Genomic DNA, 12837 nt, shown 5'->3' on the forward strand with positions numbered 1-12837 from the left:
TCGGCAGATACTGTAAGCAAGTTGTAGAACGTAGGAAAGTATCGAGCTGAATTACAGTGTAAGTAAGGAATGAGGCAGTATCCAGCTGCAAGATCGTATATCACTAATGTTGTTGAAGTGAAAGCAGATGAACCTGGTTCATACTGTTCGCTTCAACATTTTCTCAACGTACTGAACACTTTAGGCTACTGTTTCACACAACATGATATCCAAACCTGATCCGATGTATCGCAGCAGGAATGACGAGGATCGTAAAGTAGAATTCGCGATAAGCAATTAATGGGACACTGTCCATCTGGAAGATAATGTTTCTCAAGTTTTCATGCAATCTGTGTAGAGAGCTTGGTTCATACCGCTCACTACAATGTTGCCCCTGCAAGCATAAAAGTCATTTTACGGTATATTCCAACAACATTACATACAAATGTGGTATTGCATGTCACTGTGAAGACGCTGGGAAATAAACGAGGCTCAATGCTGAATTATAGCCTAAGGAAGAAGTGGGGCATTGTACGGCTGGAAGATTATGTCTAGTTAATGTTGCAGAAACTGAAGGAGAGTGCTGTGGTTATGTTGTTCACTTAAATATTCTCTTGAAAAACTTTAAATATGCTGAGAAACGTAAGGAAGGATTGAGGTGATTAACAGCGTGAGTATGGAATGGGACATTGTCCAGTTTGCACTTTGCCGGAATTGCCACCTATAACTTCACGTAAATTGTTGCTAGCAGACACAACCCAGCGCCAATAAGAGAACAAATTGGAAAAATTGTTTGAATAGTCTTACGCATTATGATTTACAATATGAAGGAACTCAGTGGTAACACTTCTGTACACAGAAGTTCAGGCTCTGGGAAATTACAATTTGGCACACAAATGGCAGCTACTTGTGTTGATTGTTATCGACATATTTTTAAATACCTTTCCGTTATGTGTTATTATTATGTTAAGGTCAATAGCCATGACTTCTGATATGTGGTTCCTCCTATATTGACATCAACACACTAACGGAAAAAAATTGCAAGCGTGTATTGTACACTGTCCAGTAATACCAAAGATTAAATACCATAAATTGATCGATATTCATTTCAAATTAGTTACTCTAAACACGCATGTAAGAGATAGCGCTCTAGAACGTTCCTAAAACAGAAATAATTTTCTTACTCGTAACCCATTAGAATAGCCAAGGATCAGTACTAGCATTACGCACATCAGACCGCTCTTTAACACAAATCACAGACATTAAACGCACTCAGTTCCCCATTGGGATTCTAGTAAAATCACAGTAGAGGTTGATAAACTTTGCTACCTTCTGATACGCGTACTACCTTCACTAAAAATCCAAAATGTTTAAAATGAATGAATTTTGACGGATGGAGTCACGGATCTATTTTGTTGCTACGGCAACACCTGTCAATAATATAAACAATGTCTCTGTCGTTACGTTACGAACTACGTTCGTAAACTTTCGACTTAAGAACAAAAATAAACCAATTCTTCGTATTTTCTGTACTTCTAGATAGATAACTCACTGTTAGATCTTTTTAAACATCAATTATAGCCATAATTATTTCATTATGATTTTATCAGTTAAATGATCTTGGAGTGAAAATTCTTTAGCTCGTAAATGCTTTGGATTACCTATCGCGTTTACTCGTAACTTAAGAGTCTCTGGCTTTGACGACTCTCTTCTACTTGTTAATATTCCACAGTTTAAGATCTCGCTTGTTGCTGTCATAAGGAATTATTTCCCTCAAATAGCAATTATTTAGCAAATGTGAACGCGGGGACTAGGTTTTCACTTTTAAACAAAACAATATTTTTCTTCTCTTTACTAAATACGAACAGAAACAAACGTCTTCGAGTGATCGAGTAACAACAAAACTAAATCCCCACTGTAAACAAAATAAAGTAGTATAAAAAATCATAAGTGCTATCACCAGATTTTTACTCAATTTAACACCCACCTGCAGAATTCTCAGCCACTTCGGTTGTCAGCGACCCGTTATCCCACAAACAAAATCTCAATCAAAATGTCACTCGTCACTATCAACTACAGGAATAATGGTTGCAGTGGAATTCCGTTTTAATATGGTTCATCTAGTATCTGGATGAACACGAAACGATACAATCGCAACTCTGAGTGACGTAAACTTTGTCAAAATTAAAGAAAATCACAAAATGAAACATCGGTCTGTATGTTCCGGTAACAATCTTCAAATAGAAAACTCCGTTCGACAGTAAAATAATTCAATATCCGCAAAATCCTACTCACACATCACCTCAAATATCAAATCCATTAATAGATGCCTGTTACTCTATGCATTAGAGAACGCCTTCGTCAACTTTTACGACTAGTCACAGCACACACTTTATAGGTGTGGTACAAATATACTATAAACGGAACCCCGACTCAAATAGCTTCAATCCGACTGTTGAAATCAAACAATACATCTTCGAGTCACAATTCACAATCCTCAGAAAACTCGTTACCACGTTACAAGAACAAAAGTAAAACCCCCACTCGGATAATTGAGGAATGTCTCACTGCGATAATTCTTCAAAATAAATCGAGGAGCACAATAAAGTTAAATTATTTCCAGTCCTTAATATCCAGCTGTATACCCGCTGGTGTAATCTTTCACCGCAATACAGACATTTCTAAAATTGAGGAAACTTCCACCTGCACAATAAATCGATACAACCGTCCGATTAATTAATATCGATAACTAATAGCTATCCATGGAGAAGAAATAAAAACTCTGCCGTTTTCCAGCGACACTGTAGTTTTGCGAGAGACAGCAAATGACGTAAAAGAGTAGTTGAACGGAATCGACAGTGTCTTGAAAGGAGTATATAAGATGAACATCAACAAAAGCATAACGAGGATAATGAAATGTAGTCGAATAAAGTCAGGTGATGCTGAGGGATTTAGATTAGGAAATGAGACACTTAAGATAGTTTTGGTATTTGGGGAGCAATATAACTGAGGGTGGTCGAAGTAGAGAGGATATAAAATGTAGACTGGTAATGGCAAGGAAAGCGTTTCTGGAGAAGAGAAATGTGTCAACATCGAGTATAGATTTAAGTGTCAGGAAGTTTTTCCTGATAGTATTTGCGTGGAGTGTATGGAAGAGAAACATGGGCGATAAATAATTTAGACAAGAGAAGAGAACAGAAGCTTTCGAAATGTGGTGCTACAGAAGAATGCTGAGGATTGGGTAGATCACGTATCTAATGAAGAGGTACTGAACAGAAATGGAGAGAAGAGCAATTTGTGGCACAACTTGACGAGAAGAAGGGATCGGCTGGTAGGACATGTTCTGAGGCATCAGCGGATCACCAATTTAGTATCGGACGGTGGAATGGAGGGTAAAAATCGTAGAGGGAAACCAAGAGATGAATACACTAAGGAGACGCAGAAGGACGTAGGTTGTAGTAGGTACTTGGAGATAAAGAAGCTTGCAAAGAATGGAGTAGATGGAGAGGCGCATCAAATCAGTCTCTGGACTGAAGACCACAACAACAGCTAACAGCATTAGCTAAAATTAGCGAACAAACAGCAACTAAAATCCGATCCTTCTGACCCTCTACACGCAAACTTAGTGCCTTTCAGTGTATCTCATTGCTCCTTGATAGTAACCGACTTACCTAACTGCCTTTCCTCGGGCATAAAACCACAGCTGAACCATTCCTTAACAATTATCAGTGAGCAACATTTAGCCGTCGGCCTTTCCTCTAGCGGCCAGTTGGTGCACGATAGTCTCTGGCTTCAGCGCTGTGCGGTTGTTTCTGGGCTGACGGATGATCTTTGACGCCTCCTCCCGAACATGGTGTAAAAGCTACTCGACTATCTACACAAATACATAAGACACATTACATACAAAAAACTACAAATTTTTACATGTTCCTTTCCCTATTTGTCTCGTGCTGTTTCAGTAGAGTGAACGAACCTCAAAATAAAATAAAAAAATAAACTACATTGCCAAAACGTGTGAAATCATTATCTACCAGTACAAGTTGTAAGATCATATATAATTAATGCTGTACAAATGGCAGCAGAAGTCAATTTCTTCATTCTTTCTCTTCATTGTCCACTCAACACACTTCATATGTTATTTTAGCCAAGTATGGTGCAGTACATGATACCCAAAACTAATCCATTGGGCTCAAGGTAAGTAAGGCAGCAAAATAATACATGACGGGAAAAGCAAGGAGGCCACAAAAAACAGGTTATCGCAGGCAAGAAGGGCATTCCTGGCCTATAGAAGTTCACTAGAATCAAACATTGGCCTCATTCGGAGGAAGAAAGTCCTGGGGATATCCATTTGGACATCATTTTTCAGCAGTAATTTATGGACTGTGGGATAACTGGAAGAGCATCGAAGCATGTGAAATATGGCGGTGTAGAAGGATGTTGAAAACTAGATGTACCGATAAGGTAAGGAATGAGGAGATTGTCTGCAATACGGTGCCAACCTACTGTAAGACAGAGCGGAGAGATGGCACTGGGTCACTTGGCACTTCCAGTGTGTAACGTAAGTCACGTGGCTTGTCATCAGCCATGTAAGAGAACGTTATTGGCTGAGCTATGCAGCAATGTATTAGCCAAACAAAATTTCTTGAATGTCAGAGCTCCCGAGTTACCCATAGAAGGGAGGCCATCAGGAGCAGATGTGTTTCGGTTGTATCTCCTGCTCATTACATTAACTGTGGAAATGCTTGCATTAAAAGTGGAATCGGTCTCGGTGATTAATAGACTGGAATTGGCTCTGGTTAATTACAGTCAATCTTACTCTTATACCCTGTATACAAGGTGGTCCATTGATCGTGACCAGGTCAAATTCTCACGAAATAAGCGTCAAACGAAAAAACTCCAAAGAACGAAACTTGTCTACCTTGAAGGGGGAAACCAGATGGCGCTATGATTGGCCAGTTAGATAGCGCTGCCATAGGTCAAACGGATATCAAGTGCGTTTTTTAAAAGTAGGAACCCCCATTTTTATTACATATTCGTGTAGTACGTAAAGAAATATGAATGTTTTAGTTGGAACAGTTATTTCGCTTTGTGACAGATGGTGCTGTAATAGTCACAAAGATATGGCTCACAATATTAGACGAACAGTTGGTAACAGGTAGGTTTTTTAAATTAAAATACAGGACGTAGGTACGTTGGGACATTTTAATTCGGTTGTTCTAATGTGATACATGTACAGTCGTGCTCAAAAGTATCCGAACGACCTGAATTGCATTTGGCCTGATTCGCATGCAACCCGCATAATGCAGCTGTCTGGAAGGTCCTCTAATCGCTCCGTGGTACACTCGTTTGACTATTGAAAATGGGTGCAGCAAGTCACCACTAGAAAACACTGCACTGTATCGCAATAACTCAAGATGTAAAGTAATAACACGATACTTCAAATATCAGGGAACACCTTATCACAGAAAAGACTGTCCTTAAGGCTTGTAAGCACACATTCATAAGAATAAATGACATACATGAAATGTTACCACTCTCATTATTACGTCAGACAGGTAATGCACGTAGTAATTTCGTCGTATTCATGATTTCCTCTTCAATGTTACATACCGTACTGATTATTTAACACAAACGTACATTAAAATTTACGTTATTCACGAGCAGATAGTTAAGAATATGTATGAACTTCAAATGACACGACGAACCGTCTCGTTCTGCATATGGATTTAAATCCAGGTCATGCAGACTAAGCAAAGATTTCGTGACTGACGGAAAAACTAAAAGTCATACCTGACTAGGCACACAGAGAGTGATATATCTCGATTTTACAGTATCAGTTAGCAAATATCAACTTTAAATTCCATAACGTAAACATTTTCAACGGACGCGAATTCCTACCCACCATCTATCATCCATGTTAACGAACTACGAGAGATGTTAAATATTGCTTCTTCACAAGTAACTTTCTTGAAATGCCGCGAGGTAAAGCTTTGTGTTGGACAGGGATTCGAACCCAGAACGTAATCGGATTGATATCGAAGCACAATCAACTGTGACATATCGGAATTTCTCGGCAGCAGCTAGATGTTTTAATTGAAACGACGAGACGAAACATTAATTTTTTCCTTCCCAGGACTGCAAGCCAGCACCTATCGCTGTTACATTCTAAAGAAAATGAACGTTAAATATGGGTTTGTTACACTAGCAGCTACATGTGAGCATGTTTGAACTAGAAATAATATGACGAAGAGTTCAGTGCTGAGTGGGAATCGCACACCACACATATCGTTGTTGACTGCACACAAGCAGACGTCAGCTACCGAATTTTTCTCCACCAGTAGCTTGAAATAACATCCTTGAACTTAGAGTGATCTCGAAAATAGTTCTGTGTCTCACTCGGAGTGAAAACCGTCAGATATCGTTAGTGTTGACAACGAATGAAAGTACATTAAAAATGAAACTTATTATGCACCAACAGATAGATGATCTCATGCTAGAGCTTCATAATACATAATGAGAACATCAGTGGCGGGCCAGGATTCGAAACCATTCACGCGCAATATGTGGAGATGTTAAGGAATCTGCAGTTTTGAACAAACAACAAATTGTAGTCGAGTTGTATTGTCAGGAACGGATCAAATTTCGCGTTAAGGGCGGTCTGAGTTGTATTCCCAGTTCAGAACCAATTTTATCGATATACAGAAGTTGAAATAAAAGTATCCTGTGACCCTACACAGCGTTTGTTTCATCATTAGAAATAAATAACTAGTATAAGAAAGGTTACTGGTGATACGGTTTCTACATGTCGCCAGTCCTGACTTTATTGTGGTTCAACCTAACGTCTACTTAGTACAGAAGGAATATCATGTTTAATGTGAATTTCAGACCACAATGCCATTACACCTACTTCATTTGGTGCAGCCAGGAGAGAACAGAACCTGTCTCTCCCTATCAAAAATCATCGGCAGAAGTTGGAACCGAGCCCAGACCATCAGTGTATGAACGTATCATAAATCCAACAGACCACCACATCCTCTGCTCTGCGGTTCATTTTTCTATCACAACGCCATTGCACCACACTGGATGAAAACTTTGACAGACTCCCTGTAGCGGTTTGCTGCATGTTCAGTACATTCACTTACTTGGTTGACCGAATCGCCATGAACTAGCTGCCTCGGCTACCCAGTGCATACATTCGACACTATTTTGTAATCACCGAAATAAAATAACGTAACTGCTACCTACACAAAACTGCCAACAGTGTAGGATGGAGGAATTTAAATAGGAAGTGTTCCTTTCCACTTGAGCTAGTCTACTGCGCTGTCTGTTTGTTGAAAACATCGTGCAGTGCAAAAGAAAAGCTGCAACTGTATGTCTCTCAGAAGTCTAGATCCAGCCATGCGCATTATCTCACAGCACTGTGGAATGTGGAAGATCTGGAGGAATTCTTGTTGACTTCTGGAGCTGCTATAGCTACGTGTCAGCTACTAGTGTAATGGTAAATGTCACACACAGCATATCAGATGTCTCGCATTCGAGCACATTCAGTACTACATTTTTTTAAACGCAATTCTCCTGTCTGCTGAAGACATCAATCTAATGGAACTTTGAACATAATTCCCTTCACTTTTCAACACAAAATAACTGCATGTGGAAAAAGGGCTAACTTCTGCGACATTTTGTTACTTTGAGGTATAATAGATGACGAAGCACAGATGCATCTCAAAACGTTTGTATTACCAATGAGGAGAGAGCATCATGCCAAAATACGTCAGAAAAGTATTTTCTGCATTAGCTGTCATGTGGTAGTGGCATTTTGTTCTTCTTCAAACCTTGATTGTCAGCTTTAACTCAGAACAAGTTCTCTACATGCGTGTAATCAATAAACTTCATCTGCATTGTCAGACTGTTACAGATAACATAAGAGAATTCGCATATATCGTTGATGATTAATTCCTCTCTCATGTTTTCTATTACTTTAACAACACTAAAAGAAACCGAACGAAAATTGTGTACAGTATTATAAGAAATGGAATAAAACTACCCACAATAACCTTACAACGAAAGTCTATTTTAATAAAACTGGGTATCTGTACACAAGCGTGCCTCTATCTGCATGAATCAGTGAAATAATATTTACTTAGATTTCGATTGGATCTGTGTTTAATTGGCATACTGTGTCATACTCAAGAGGTATGCAAATGTGGCATTTCATAAATAAAGTTATGTATTCATAGAAACCCAAAATTTGCTTGTCAGCAGCGGAAAGAGGCGTTACATGTCGTGCAGCACTGTAATTTTTTCACCATTGCGCTATGAGCCGAAGTATTTTCTTGGGATTTCCTTATCGATATTTGATCTGACTGCTTGCAGCTCTTTCACATAAGAAATTGGAACGTTAAAGTCAGCGAGACTGGAACCGCGAACCATGAAAGACTCTTATTCACAAGCCAGCACATTACCACCGACCTAGAGAATAGGCATGTGTCTTTACTTACTCTTACGGAGCCAATAGGGGCTAGGACTCGTAAACCGCTATTTAAAGGACGATATTAGTTGCGATTTCCACGTGCAACGACTTTCGTGGGCTGAAAACCGTAAATTTACAATCTCTTGTTTCACCTCAAGCGATAATAAATTATTCAATGGAAATGACAGGAAAAACCATATGAACTTTGAGGCTTAATACCGTGCACACCAGGAAGCAACTCGTCCGTCCCAGTGTTGCCAAATATACCTTGCCTTGTTGCAAAAACTCAGTTACAGTACCAGCAGGAAGAAGACGAACCTATGTGATCCTACAGCAGTCTGAGAAGTGACCATAGCTGGCGTCTCAAAGACGCATCTGTTATGGCCTGGAACACGTAATGCGTCTGATTCGCATTTCTGTAACTAGATTTAGGGACTAGATAGTAGTTACTGATAATACTCAGAACTGACTGCAAACTAAGCATCATAAATAAGTAACTCTCATAGTTGTTTTTATATTTCTTTCGTAAGTGTACTTAAAACTAAGAAACTCATTCATGCACGCTTTTGTGCCTCGCCGATAGTCACACACAACAAACAAATAAAAATAAAAAAAGAATGTGTGGGGGTTTGTGTGTGAGAGAGAGAGAAGAGAGAGAGAGAGAGAGATAAAAATTAAAAGAATGAGAGAGAGTAAAAAATTCTTGTAAAGAAATTGAATCATGGTATGTAACGAAATCTGTCACTAAATGACATGTTTCCCATCATTACGAAATGTCGTATTCATTAGCTATGGAACAAGTATTAATCTAATCAAATCTAATCTACTCTAATCATATCATATTGGTGACTAGCCATGAAGAGTCATGAATCACCGAAATTTTCGCCAATGTCAGTAACCAAATCTAAACTTGAAAATGAAAGTCGAAATTTTTTGTAATAAACTGCGACTCCTATCAAGACCCTTCCGTCCCTGTTAACTAACCACGGAAGATGTCTGATATACCTCCATTCAGAAGTAACAAAGTGTGCATGCGTTTAAACATAGTTACAGAAATGCGAATCAGACGCATTACGTGTTCCAGGCCATAACAGATGCGTCTTTGAGACGCCAGCTATGGTCACTTCCCAGACTGCTGTAGGATCACATCGGTTCGTCTTCTTCCTGCTGGTACTGTAACTGAGATTTGGCAACAAGGCAAGGTATATTTGGCAACTCTGGTACGAACGAGTTGCTTCCTGGTGAGCACGGAACTAAGCCTCGAAGTTCACATGATTTTTCCTGTCATTCCATTGAATAATCTATTATCGCTTGAGGTGTAACAAAAGATTGTAAATTTACGGTTTTCAGCCCAGGTAAGTCATTTCACGTGGAAATCTCAACTCATCTCGTCCTTTAAATAGCGGTTTACGAGTCCTAGCCCATATTGGCGCCCGCATCTCGTGGTCGTACGGTAGCGTCCTCGCTTCCCACGCCCGGGTTCCGGGGTTCGATTCCCGGAGGGGTCAGGGATTTTCTCTGCCTCGTAATGGCTGGGTGTTGTGTGATGTTCTTAGGTTTGTTAGGTTTAAGTATTTCTAAGTTGTAGGGGACTGATGACCATCGATGTTAAGTCCCACAGTGCTCAGAGCCTTTTGAACCCTATTGGCCCCGTAAGAGGGAGTAAGGACACATGCCTGTTCTCAAGGTCTGTAGTAATGTGCTGGCTTGTAAATAAGCATCTTTTATGGTTCGCGGTTCCAGTCTCGCTGAATTTAACGTTTCAGTCTCTTCTGTGAAAGAGCTACAAGCAGTCAGATCAAATATCGATAAGGAAATGGTAAGAAAATACTTTCGGCTCATAGTGCAATGGTGAAAATTTTACAATGCTGCACAACATGTAACGCCTCTTTCCGCTGCTGACAAACAAATGTTGGATTTCTGGGAATACATAACTTTATTTATGAAATGCACAATTCCTCCAGAACCTCCACATTTCACAGTGCTGTCAGATAATGCACAAAGCCGGGTCTAGACTTCTGAGAGGCAGACAGTTACAGATTTTTTTTGCACTACATGATGTTTCCAACAAACAGATAGCGCAATAGACTAGCTCAAGTGGAAAAGTACACTTCCTATTCAAATTTCTGCTTCCTACACTGTTGGCAGTTCTGTGTATGTGGCTGCTAATTTTATTTCGGTGATTACAAAATAGTGTCGAATGTATGCACTGGGTAGCCGAGGCATCTAGTTCATCGCGATTCGGTCAACCAAGTAAGTGAATGTACTGAACATGCTGCAAACCGCTACAGGGAGTCTGTGTGTCAGAATTTTCATCCAGTGTGGCGAATCGGTGGTTCATGGTGTGGGGTCCTGTAGTCATGTCCTAGTTCATGAACCACGGGCAATGTATGAGTGGCCAAATGAGTGGTCCCGACAGTCGGGATACCAGTTACTTTGGAATAAGGCTGGGCATCTCAGACATATTCTGAGTTCTGGTCATCTTTGTGCGCATATGGCAAAGACTACCGAATCCACCTGTTAGTCCCTCAGCCGTTAGGGGTAAAACCCAATGGGACTCGGGGCAAGTAAGGCTAGCAACCTGCTTCCCTGGTACTTTAAATATGATGCTGGCAACAATCAGAGTAAAATGCCTCGGACCTTTGGAGGTGACGGAGTCCCACCTCTAACTGACAAATCAGGGACTCCTAAGATACGACTTGGCAAACAAATGGTAGTGAGATGGGGAGCTATTAATATCAATGGGGGCTACTTGATGTAAAGAGTAAAGGACAAGGACACTGTTCTGCTCATGGGTGATTTTAACGCCAGGATTGGAAATCGAACAGAAGGGTATGAAAAGGTTATGGGTAAATTTATGGGCTTAGTAATCACAAACTCCTTTTTTAAACATAAGAACATTCACCGGTATACTTGCGAAGGCAGGGGAACCAGATCTGTCATTGACTATATAATAACAGATCAGGAATTCAGGAAATCTATGAGGGACACACGTGTATTCTTTGATGACACTGATCATTATTTAATCAGCAGTGAAATTGGGATTGTGAGGCCGAAAGTGCAGGAGGTCAGGACCATATGTAGGAGGATAAGAGTGGAGAAACTTCAGGATAAGGAAATTAGGCACAACTACATAACAGCGGTCTCAGAAAGGTACCAGTTAGTTGAATGCAGTGAATTACAGTCATTGGAAAAGGAGTGGACAAGGTACGAGGACACAGTACTAGAAGTGGCTAAAGAATGTCTTGGAACAGTAGTGTGTAAAAGTAGGATGAAGCAAACAGCTTGGTGGAATGACGCAGTCAAGGCAGCCTGTAAAAGGAAAAAGAAGGCGTATCAAAAATGGCTACATACTAGAACTCAGGTAGACAGAGAAAGTTATGTTGAAGAAAGAAACAAAGCCAAACAGATAATTGCAGCATCCAAGAAGAAATCTTGGGAAGACTTTGGAAACAGGTTGGAGACTATGGGTCAAGCTGCTGGAGTGTAATTAGCAGTCTTCGAAAGGGAGGTAAGAAGGAAATGACAAGTATTTTGGACAGGTCAGGAAAACTGTTGGTGAATCCTGTGGATGCCTTGGGTAGATGGAGGGAATACTTTGAAGAGTTGCTCAACGTAGGTCAAAATGCGATCGGTAATGTTTCAGATTTCGAGGTAGAATGGGATAGGAATGATGATGGAAATAGGATCACATTTGAGGAAGTGGACAAAATGTTCAATAGATTGCAGTGCAATAAAGCAGCTGGGGTTGATGAAATTAAGTCGGAATTCATCAAATACAGTGGAATGTCATTTCTTAAATGGCTACACAGGATAATTGAAATGGCCTGGGAGTCGGGACAGGTTCCATCAGACTGGACAAAAGCAGTAATCACACCAAACTTTAAACTTGAAAACAGAAAAGATTGTAACAACTGCAGAGGTATCTCTTTAATCAGCGTTGTGGGTAAAATCTTCTCAGGTATTGTTGAAAAGGAAGTGCGAGTATTAGTTGAGGACCAATTGGATGAAAATCAGTGTGGGTTTAGGCCTCTTAGAGGTTGTCAGGACCAGATCTTTAGCTTACGGCAAATAATGGAGAAGTGTTAGGTGTGAAACAGGGAATTGTATCTATGCTTTATAGATCTAGAAAAGGCATATGACCGGGTTCCTAGGAGGAAGTTATTGTCTGTTCTACGAGATTATGGAATAGGAAGCAAACGTTTGCAAGCAATTAAAGATCTTTACATGGATAGTCAGGCAGCAGTTAGACTTGACGGTAAATTGAGTTCATGGTTCAGAGTAGTTTCAGGGGTAAGACAAGGTTCCAACCTGTCTCCACTGTTGTTCATATTATTTATGGATCATATGTTGAAAACAATAGACTGGCTGGGTGAGATTAAGATATG

This window comes from Schistocerca gregaria, chromosome 5 (genome assembly GCF_023897955.1).
Source record: "Schistocerca gregaria isolate iqSchGreg1 chromosome 5, iqSchGreg1.2, whole genome shotgun sequence".
NCBI lineage: Eukaryota > Metazoa > Arthropoda > Insecta > Orthoptera > Acrididae > Schistocerca > Schistocerca gregaria.